Source organism: Myotis nattereri (assembly GCF_964212035.1).
Source record: "Myotis nattereri genome assembly, chromosome: 16".
NCBI lineage: Eukaryota > Metazoa > Chordata > Mammalia > Chiroptera > Vespertilionidae > Myotis > Myotis nattereri.
In genome coordinates, this window is record NC_138091.1 from 45,283,995 (window position 1) to 45,295,632 (window position 11,638).

Genomic DNA, 11,638 nt, shown 5'->3' on the forward strand with positions numbered 1-11,638 from the left:
CGCCGCTGGGCTGGGCGTCCCTGCGAGGCGGCTGGCGGTCTCTGGGCGTTCTTCCTCGCACGCAGCCCCTTCGCTGTCCTCGTGGAGATTTTTTTTTTTTCCTCTCTTGCCCGCCCCCATCCACCCTGAGCCCAGCTGGGAATGGTCCCTCAGCAAAGCCAGACAGTAGTAAATAACCAAGCAGCCGCAGTAGTTAGCAACAAGTCAGCCTTTTCCCCGAAGGACTGCGCCTTCTGGTATCCCTTGGAAGCCCATGGATGGGGAAATGATTCTCTTAAGAGTGCCTGCGTGGCCAGGGAGCTGGACCCAGACTGCACCCATTTTCACCCACCCCTGCCTTCAGATACTAGCCCAGCACAACCCCAAAGTTCCCTTCTCCCACCCAGGCTCAGACTGTTTGGAGACTAGGCGGGGATGCCGGTCCCCACAGGTGTGTAGTGGGTGGTGCCCGTTGGCATTAGGTGGGCGGGGCCTACAGATTATCAGCAGAAAAATCAATCAACTGAAAGGGAACGTCAGAGGTCATGTGTGCTTTATGAAGTCGGACTCAGGTTTCCCTCCTTGCAGCACAAAACTAAAGGAGCTTTATTATCTGGGCTCAGGAGTTCAGCCCGCAGCACTCATATCCTTCAAGTTCGGTTTAGTACTCCTATCTCTGAGCGTTTAGAATGATAAGAAAACTACCATATGGCAAGTCCTTATGCACCCAGAACTATGCTAAGGGCTTTACAGGTATTATTAAATTAAACCCTCACAACAACTGATGAGGGGTTGTCGCTGATTCGGGAGGAGAAAACAGGCGCAGGGAGGTCAAGCCGCTTGGTGAGGCCACGCACACAGCTCGGATTTTCATCCTGTGTTCCCCGACCCCAGAGCCTCTCTGGACCACTTACGCTAATAATGAACATTTGTATAATACCCAGGGCAGATCTAGTTTTGGTGAGGCCTGCAGCTTGTACAATTTGGAGCCCTCTTTAAGGAGAAGGGTGAGGAATGAGGAGTCCAAAATTAGATTCAGAGCCCGGGAGGGGCTCAAGCCTCACGTTACAGCTGATGAAACATTTCACACGAAGACTCTCACTTCCTCCTCCTGGCCTCCCTGTGAAGTCAGGATGATCATCCTCATCTGATTGATAAGGGAACGTAAATGTCCAGGATCACACAACTCGCGGGAGGCGGTGAGGACGGGCAGCCACTGGCCACAGCTGTGTCTTTAAGAGACACACTGCAGGCAGATGTTGGTCAGACAGCCAGATATGCCTAAGCAAAAGCAGCTGCGATAACAGTGTTCTCTGTGGTTTGGGGGAGTGGACACCCATCCATCCCTGTCTGTCCTTAGGACAGCGTTTGTTCCAGAGCCACGCAGCCTCTCTCCATAGCCCACCTGCGGCCCAGAGCCCCCGGGGTTCGGAGATACAGGAAGCGGACTTGGCTGGAAGTTGAACTTCTCTTGCTCTCCTTACGATGGCGCCTGGCTCCTCCACCTTCTTCCAGGAGAAGAGGAGGCAGCCAGGGCCAGGAGCTCAGGGGCCAGGTGGACACTCAGGGTGGCCAGGGGTCCTGCCTATTGGAAAGCGCTGTGATGACTCGGAAGGGCTCCATGCCAAGCGTTATCTCTTTGGCCATCCCCAACAGGAATGACCAGCATGTCCGATCCCAGGGCTGGGGGCAGGAAAGGGATGACGGATGGTTTTTCCACTCCAGGGGAGTGCCCAGAGGGAATGTGGGAGCAGGAGCAGGGCGCCTGCTGCGGGGAAGGCCCGGGCTGAGGAATGTGGAGGAGTGTCAGGCAGGTCTGGGGGCGGAGGGATGTGAAGGGAGACCTGGAGACTGGAAGGCCCCTGGGCTGGAGAGTTCGCGCCACATACCCAAAATGCTCTGGTTTCAGTGACAGCATCCACAGCCTCATCCCATCCTCAGTTGACTTCATCAACTCTTCCCCATGGCGAAGGGGCTCACCTAGCATGTAGGCACAGAGAGAGACAGAGGCACAGGAATACCATGTGCAATGAGGCATTTGGGTCCAGTTTTTAAAAAAATATATTTTTTATTGATTTCAGAGAGGAAGAGAGAGATAGAAACATCCGTGATGAGAGAGAATCATTGATTGGCTGCCTCCTGCATGCCCCACACTAGGAATTGAGCCTGCAACCCGGGCATATGCCTTTGACCAGAATCGAACCCAGGACCCTTCAGTCCGCAGGCCGACGCTCTATTCATTGAGCCAAACCTGCTAGGGCTTGGTACAGTTTTGTGTGTTTTTTAAAATATATTTTATTGATTTTTTTTACAGAGAGGAAGGGACAGGGATAGAGAGTTAGAAACATCGGTGAGAGAGAAACATCGATCAGCTGCCTCCTGCACACCCCCTACTAGGGATGTGCCCACAACCAAGGTACATGCCCTTGACCGGAATCGAACCTGGGACCCTTCAGTCCGCAGGCTGACGCTCTATCCACTGAGCCAAACCAGTTAGGTCTTGTTACAGTTTTTGATGTTTGATTGCTGACAGCTCTTAAGCCGTCACCTCTCCTTCTTCCCCTTGTGTCCCACACCTGGACCAGCTGACGAGAAAGCGTGGGCACTGCCTGCGCTCCCTCCTTTGGCATCCATGGGAGGTTTGAACCATGCAAGCCCTGCTCTTCCCACACAAATACTCACCCTGACCTCACTCCCAACCACAATAAAAATCCTGGGCCAATCTCCTTTCTTGGCTCTCTCCAGCCATATAAGACCTGCTCCCCTGAGACCTCTGTTACGTAAATAAAACTTGTCATACTCTCTTGGGGTGTGTGCGGCGCCATCTGTCCTGACATTGATGGGATCCATCTACCTCTGCAGTGACCACAGCAACATGCCACTGTGGATTCTGCCGTAGGGTCAGGGAGGCTCCCTGGAGGAGGAGTATCAGGACAAGGGACGAGGAAAGGACTGGCAAGAGGGAGCTCGGAGCGGAGAAAACAGAAGAGTTGGGGCCTTGCTTGGGGTGAAGTTTTCCAGTTGCAACAGTGACGTCAAAACTTTATAAAAGCACCTTTTGTTTACGCAGTGTTTGCTGTGTTCACACCAGCCTTCCTCTGCCTGACCCTCCCCCCCGCCCCCCCTACACAGACACCCCATCTCGCTCTCTCCTTGTCCCCTTGTCTCTCGAGGCTCCCAGACCATACCACCTGCTCACTCACACCTCACAGGAAGATCAGGCCGCGGACAGGATGTACACAGGCAGTTAGTGGGCAGATAGTGACGGAGTGGAATTGGGGTGCCACTGGCATTGAGTGCAGGCTACCTCTGCCCTCTCACCTCGGCCAAGGTACTTTCCTCCTCGAGGCCTCAGTTTCCCCGGATCTGTGAAAGGAAAGGGCTGGAGAAATGTTTCCTTATTTCCCTGCTGGTATCCTTCGTGCCCCAAGGCTCCCAGCATTTGTCAGACTAAGTGGAACACACAACTGCTATTGAACTGAGACTCAGGTCTCTATCGCCAACTTGAACTGAAAATGCAAATCCTGAGGAGAGGGGGAGGAGCTGCGAAGCTTGAATGGGTTTATCAGATTTCCTTTCTCCAGTGACCCAGTTACAGGCCTGGGGTGGGTGGGGCAGGCGCCTCGGCCTGACAACTTCCCTGGCTCAGAATCTGTCAGCCTCATTCATTGACAACCTACTATGTACAGGCACAGAGCTGGGGACCCCCGGGGCTGCCAGAGATGAACCAGAACATGTGCCAGAGGCTGCAGCTTTATCATGGCCTCCCATTCTGAAAGCTCTCAAATTTAAAGAGGCTAAACCCACATTATGTTGTATTTCAGGGCTGGTGCCTGGGGGCAATGGGTGGTGTTAGAAAGAACATTTTGGCTGCAGCATGAAGCTGGCATTGGCAAGAGAGAGTGAGCTAGCGGGAAGGGGCTGCTGTAATAATTTGGGCAAGGGGTGAGGGGCAGAGGAGGGAGAGAGTGTGAGAAGGCCCAGGGCATGGGGTGGGGGGACCAGAGGGGTTCTGAGAATCAATAGGCAGTGACCCAAAGAGGGGCCTGGTGTGCTGGCCCCAAACACCAGTAACCTTCCCTGCCAGCCAACACTACTTCTCCCCCCTCCCCACCCCTCACCCTGTCTTTCTAGTTCCTCCAACACTCTCCGTGGTCCCCTCACTGCCATCCATGGTGTGGCATTGCTGCCCTGGCTGCGAGATGAGAACTCTGGTGGGCTCTTCAGCATTCTCTCTCTCATTCCTAGGTGGCCCCTTCAAGGTTGGGAGGCCATGTGATCACCCCATCTGAGCTGAGTCACCACCCCCCAGGGGCCTTGTCATTTCTGGGGGAGATGCCTTCTTACTGGCAGGGTTCTGTGCTCAGGTGGGAAGTCTGGGCAGGGGGCTTCATCCATGCCGCCTACTCCTACTAACTCCCTAGAGACCCTCCTGGGGGTGGAGGACCACGTGTGGTTGTCAGTGAAATGCTCCTACATGTATGTTGACTGGAACATGTACCTGTGCACATGGTCCCTTACACATTCACACATGTTTGCCTATGTGTCTCTGAATGTTTTATGTACATTTGGATCCTGAAAGGAAACTGATATTTATCCATGTACGTTAGCATTCACCTACCTGCTGATGACACCCGCCCAAGCTCCTCCAGGCTCCAGCCTTGATGTTCAGCTCTCGCCAGCCACCTGGCTGGCCACCCACAGGCCCCTCAGACTCTGAGCGTCCAGAAGGGGCTCCGCATCTCCTCCTTGTCCCCACAGCCGACTCTCCTGGAACGGCCTCTGAATCAGCACCTTCTCTCCAGCAGGATTCCACAAACACACCTCGTCCACCTGGAAAATACCCACTTGTTCTTTTTTTAAGATATATACATACATATCCTATACAATAAAAGTGTAATATGCAAATCAACTGAATGAAGGAATGACAGGTTGGCGGGGGGCGGGGCTGGTGAGGCGCATGCCAGTAGGCAGAGGGAGGGGACAGTGATGGGGGTGGGGGTGGGGCCGGCTGCTCACCAGCCAGCACTGTGCCTGGATCACCCACCCAATCGCTTCCCGCAGAGGGAAGCCAGACTATGGCTTAGGCCCACTCCAGGAGCGGGCCTAAGCCATCAGTCGGACATCCCCTGAGGACTCCTGGACTGCGAGAGGGTGCAGGCTGGGCTAAGGGACCCCCCCACCCCCCAGCAGTGCATGAATTTTCATGCACCAGGCTTCTAATATACATATATATATAACTTGTATTGATTTTTAGAGAGAAACGGAGAGGGAGGGAGAGAGAGATAGAAACATCAATGAGAGAATCATTGATTGGCTGCCTCCTGCATGATCGGGGATTGAGCCCACAACCCGGGCATGTGCCCTGACCGGGAATTGAACCATGACCTCCTGGTTCATAGGTCGACATTCAACCACTGAGCCACGACAGCTGGGCAATACCCACTGGTTCTTCAACATCTTTCCTGAGTTTTCACTTTCCTCCTTCACCCCTGGACCCTATATCACCCACACTCCACGCCACCCTTGCATGTAGTCCCTCTTGAATCTCCCAGGCCTTGCGCTGGCTTGCAGCGGGGCTTCTAGTGTGATTGTCACCTGCCAGGGCCGTGACCTTGTGCAAGTCCCTTCACCTCTCTGCCTCTGTGTCCTCACCGTAAATTGGACATAAAGATACCAGACTCACAGGCCTGCTGAAAAAGTAGTCATGTGCACTGTTGCTTACACCTGTATTTGCAGCACCCTCCCGCCCAGTAGGTCTTCAACCACCGTGTGTCCAGCACACTGTGTGCTCAGTTGGCCACAGACTCTTCTTGGCTCTCAAAAAGGGAACTCCGTGGAGGTGAGGGAACGGCCAGCTCTGGGTTGTAAATAGCCTCTTGCTCCCGTCCCCGCCCCCACCCCCACCGTGGGATCCTGTTGGGACAAATGTCTTGGCTCAGTGGGCTGAAAAGGAAAGTCAGAATTCTGAGGCATGAATCGCTGTGCCCACTGACTCACTTCCTCCTCCCCACCCGCTCCGGACAGGCCCGGGCCCTGAGTAACACAGGTTGTAGCTTCCGCCCAGCCTTCGCCCCTCATCCTGGCGCCCCCCAGCCCCTCACGGTGGACCTCACCCCTCCGTGTCCAGCAGCAGAAGGTGAATGGAGTCAGTTACTGCTGATTTGAAACCTGTGTTCAAGCTGAGGAGTAGATTCCAGGGCAGACGGGGAGGCACCGGCCCCCCCGCCCCCGCCCCCCCCCCCCCCCCCCGCTCTCTGATGGGCAAGGCAGTGCCCCCTTCTGGAACTTGACCTGAAGGGCAGCAGAAGATCCCCCTCCTTCCCTGATCACAGAAATTCTCATGGTTGGCCAACCCTCCAAAGCTTAAGGCTTCCCATTAAAACACAGGCAGTGCTGCCTGGCAGGTAGCACATGGGCTCCCTGGGAGGGGCTGGGAGAGCATTACAGCGGCTCCCACAGAAACCAGGGCCCTGGGGTATGAATGACGCAGGAAGATGTAGAGGTGAGGGCAGGGCAGGGAAAGGTGCTGAAGGAAGAGTGGGGACAAAGAATGATTTAGTGGAGGTGGGTGGCCTGGGCAGGGGTTCTAGACCGGCCTCAGGCGCTGCCCTCTCCAGCTGACTGTTAGCACGATGGGTGCCATGAGGAAGATGTCTCTGTCCTGCCAACATACCCCCAGGTCTTGGCCTTTACCCTCTGGGGTAAAGGACCTCACCGGTTCCTCTGAGGAAAGGAGTCAGATGGGGTTTGTTGGGGGCGGGGAGGTGTAGGCCACCCCTTTAGTGGCAGAACTGCTCTGGGCAGCCCAGGGCAGGCATAGGAGGAAGGCAGAGTGAGGGTGCAGCCCGCCTCCGCTGCCACTCCTGAGAAGGGAACTGCGGGGACGGGGGGGCGGGGTGAGGTGGGGGGACAGCCAGATACACTGAGGGCACCAGGGGGGCTGGGAGATGCCAGGGCAGCGGGGCAGCAGGCACAGCTCGGCTGGCTGTACAGGATGCCACCTTTCCAGGCTCCCTGGGTCTCTCGGCAGGTGCTTTCCGCTCCAGGGTAACCCTGTCTCTCACTCTGACAGAGCCCTTGTCACGATTGGCCAGATGCCACTTACTAGCTCTACAAAGTTGCTTACGCAGTCAGTGCCTCAGTTTCCCTACCTGTAAAACAGTTAGAAATTGCACCCTAATCATAGAGTCATTGTGGAAAGTCGATGAGAAGCGGCACGGTGCCTGCCGCATAGCGACAGCTCCATCAATGTTACTTTTTTATTGGGGTGGGGGTGGGAGTAGCAGCAGCTACAGAGGGAGTCTCCACAGCCCTGTTTTCCAGGAAAAGCGAGCTCAGACCCCTCTTTCCACCCTGCCAATGGCTCCCACTACAGGGCTCTGCTTGGCGTGGGGGTCAGGGCTATGCATCAAATTGAATCTGGTTCTTGGAAAAACTGATGGGGTTCGCCAAGGGTTCCCTTCAATCCCACTCGTTGATACAGACATGGGCACGTCTATACCAGGGAAATGGACACCCAAGAGCTATGGGGGGGGTGGGGGGGGCGGTATCAGCATCTGGGGAATTCTGTCATCTCACCCTCATCACAAGCCTCCTCCGAGGTTCCGACCGGGACCCGACACAGGAATGGGGAGACGGGGAGGGTGGGCATCCTGGAAAACTCCCTGGAGGAGGAGAAAGGGAAGAGCTAGACTGAGCAAAGGGGTAACAGCTAATACTGGGAGTCTCACTGGGCCCGGCCTTTCGTGTAAAGCATGTCTTTTATTCTTCATGACAAGCCTGTGAGTTCGGTCTCTTAGCCCCTTTTCCAGCACAGGAAACAAAGGCCCAGACTGGCAGTGACATGCCCGAGGTCACACAGCTGGTGGGGCAGTGGGATTCGCACCCGGGTCTATTGGGCTCCAGGGAGAGGACCCAGCTGAGAGGCAGCTAACACTGAGGATGGTGGGGAATTCCAGTCCCCGGCCAGCTGCCCACTCATCCAGGGAGGCTGTGGGTGGGGCGGAAACAGCCACCAGAAGCCAGGGGCACGTGGCAAACAAGGGTGCCAGGAAACGAACCCTACCCAAGGTCCTTCCTCCCGGCCCGCCCTGTGCCCCTGGCCGGCCGCTGGCCGCCTCCCTCCGAGGGAACAGAGACGTCCCTGGAGCCCAGAGGGTGGCCCTGTGTGGGGGAGGAGCCAGGAGTGTCTTAAGGGCCAGGAGGACCCTGCCAGGCCTAAGCCCCTGTCCCCGAGGAGAGAGACAGGGCAGGGTTCCAGGGTTCTTGTTCCGTTGGCCTCAGACGGAGCTCAGACCGGGGCCTGGCACAGAGAAGGTACTTAGTGAACGGGTGTCGAATGGAGATGCAGCAGGCGTGGCATCAGCACTGCCAGGCAGGAGGTGGAGAGACCTGGTCCTGACATGATCTCTGCCACCTGTGACCCTGGAGGAGTCACCCAGCCTCCCCATCCATCAGATGGAGTTGTTGCCCTGGAATGTACGCCGCCGCTTGGGTCCCTTCCAGCCCCAACAATGCAGTTCTATTAATTCTTCTACTCGCTCGCTAACTTGTTATTTCAGCGAAACACATGGTAGAGCTGTCAATATATTTTGGTACCAAGGAAAAAGTGAGCAGGAGCGGTGGTGAAAAGCAAAGGTTGATGGGAGGGTAGTGCTTTGTTAAGATGGACTCAGATGGCCTCGGTTCAAATGTTCCCTCCATTACTTGCTAACTGTGTAACCTTGGGCAAGTTACTTAACCCTGTGGTACCTCAACTTCCTCATCTGTAAAATGGGGGTAATCGGGGTGCATACCATGTGGCTAGTATAAGAATTAAATGAGAAAATACAAATGGCGTGCTTAGGAAACTGTTTGGTACATAGGAAGCTAGTATTATTCCTTAGAGGAGAGTGGATTTCATCTGGCAAAGATGGATGGTGGGGGGGGGGGGGAGGGTGGGGGCGCCAGAACAATGCAAGTCTAAGAAACAGCAAGAGGCCAGTCCAGGTAAATTGGGAAAAGGCAAGTTGGGGGGCAGATGCTGAAAGACCTTGACCAGGCTAAAATGATCTTGTCAGTTGGCATTTCCCAGCTGGTGTTCCATGAGATGCTGCTGGATATTTTGTAAACATACGAGGGGAGCTGAGGAGGAGGACTGAATATCCATATGCAAAAAAAATAAAGTTGGATCCCTACCTCAGATCATATACAAAAATTAACTCAAAATGGATCTAAACACGAGTGCTAAACCTTTACAATTCCTGGAAGAAAACAGAAGGCTGATTCTTTGTGAACTTGGATTTGGCAATGGATTCTTCGATATAACACTAAACGCATAGCAACAAAAGAAAAAATAGATGAACTGGATGCTGTGTTCTGAAGGTTCGTGTCCACCCCAAATTCCAATACCCAAGGTAATGGCTTTAAGAGGTGGGGCCTTTGGGAGGTTATTGGCTCATGAGGGCAAGGTTCTCATGATTGGGTTGAGTGTTGTCATAAAAGAGGCCCCCAGAACTCAGCCCCTTCATCACGTGAGGATAGAACAAGAAGTCTGAGGCCCAGAAGAAGACTCTCACCAACCGTGCTGGTACCTTGATCTTGACTTCCAGCCTCCAGAACTGAGAAACATACATTTCTGTTGTTTATTAGCTACTAGAGGCCCGGTGCACGAAACTCGGGTGCAGGTACGGTCCCTAGGCCTAGCCTGCGATCAGGGCCATCTTCCCCAGCTGCCGGCAGCTGGCCCGTCCCCCCACCGCCACCTACCCTGGTTCCCAGTTTGCCATTGGGCGATGAAGCCTGATGGCCGGGGTGGGGGTGGGGGTGGGGGGAGGGACTAAGAGGTCGGCCTGTCCTGCCCACTTGTGGCCCCACCCCTGCTGTGGGTTGCCCTCTGTGTGTGGGGAGACCAGCAGGGCGGGGGCCTTGGCCTGGCACCGCCTGTATCCCCCGCCACCCCCTCCCAGATCCCCGTTCGCTGTGGGGCGATGGGAGCCTGCTGGCTGGGGAAAGGGGCCAAGAGGTGGTCAGTGCACCTCATAGTGACTGGTTGAGCGGTCGTTCTGGTTGTTCTGCTGTTATGGTTGCTGGGCTTTTATTATATAGGATAATTTTTATAGCAGTCTGAATGAATGAAGACACTGAAACTTTTTAAAAAAACATTTGTGCTTCAAAGGACACCTTCAAAAAAGCTCACAGATAACCCATAGAAATGAATAAAATACTTATAGGTCCTATATCATATAAGGAATTTGCACCTAAAATATATAAAGAACTCTTACAATTCAATAATAAAAAGACAAACAACCCAGTTTAAAAATGGACAAAGGATCTGCATAGACATTTTCCCAAAGAAGACATACAAATGGCCAATAAGTGCCCTAGCTGGTTTAGCTCAGTGCATAGAGTGTCGGCCTGAGGACTGAAGGGTCCTGGGTTCGATTCCAGTCAAGGGCACATGCCTGGGTTGTGGGCTCCATCCCCAATGTGGGGCATGTAAGAAGCAGCCAATCATTGATTCTTTCTCATCATTGATGTTTCTATCTCTCTCTCCCTTTCCCTTTCTCTCTGAAATCAATAAAAAAATATTAAAAAACAAAAAAACAAATGGCCAATAAGCACATGAAAAATGTTCAACTAATTGCTACGGAAGTGCAAATCAAAACCACAGGGAGATATCCCTTCACACCCTCAAGGATGACTAGAACCAAAAACTCAGATATGCGTTGGTGAAGACATGGAAAAATTGAAGTCCTCCTTCACTGTTGGTGGGAATGTAAAATGATGCAATTGTTTCAAAAAATAGTCTGGAATTTCCTCAAATCGTTAAACATAGAGTTGCTGTTTGACCCAGCAATTCCACTCCCAGGTGTATACCCAAAAGAATGAAAACATGTAACCACACAGAAACTTGGACATGAATATTTATAGCAACATTATTTATAATAGCTCAAAAGGAAAACCAACCCAAATGTCCATGAGCTGATGAATGGATGAGCAAAATGTACAGATTCACACAACAGACTATTATTTGGGCATAAAACAAAATAAAGTACTAATACACATTACAATATGGATGAACCATGAAAGAACCCATTCACAAAAGGCTGCATAGGGTATGATTCCATTCATATGAAACGTCTAGGACAGGCAAATATAAACAGAAAGTCGATTAGTAGCTGCCTGGGTTGAAAGAGAAATGAGAGGGCACAGGTTGGAAATGATAGCTAAAGGGTATAGGGTTGTTTTTTTTTTGGTGGTGGTGGTGGGTGGGGGGGTGATGAAAATGTCCTAAAGTTGATTGTAGTGATGGCTGCATAACTCTGAATATACTAACAACCACAGAATTGTACACTGTAAATGAGTGAGTTGTATGGTATGTGAATGATACCTAATAAAGCTGTGAAAAAGAAAATGCAAGGGGAAGGGTGTGGGTTTATCGTCAGGTTCATTTGGGAAAGGCTGGGTTACGGGGGATTGTTTGTTTTCGGACTTCTCTGGTCCAACATGCATTGGCAAACTCCTGGAGAGGATGAGGACAGTATTTCCCCAAACTTGGCCCATAGTTTGACCACAGAACCATCTTCAGATCCCTCACAAAACACTCTTCACAGAGCATAATTTGGCAAGTTTGGCTGCAAGCCAGGGGGAGCCATTGAAGGTTCAAGCAGAGGAA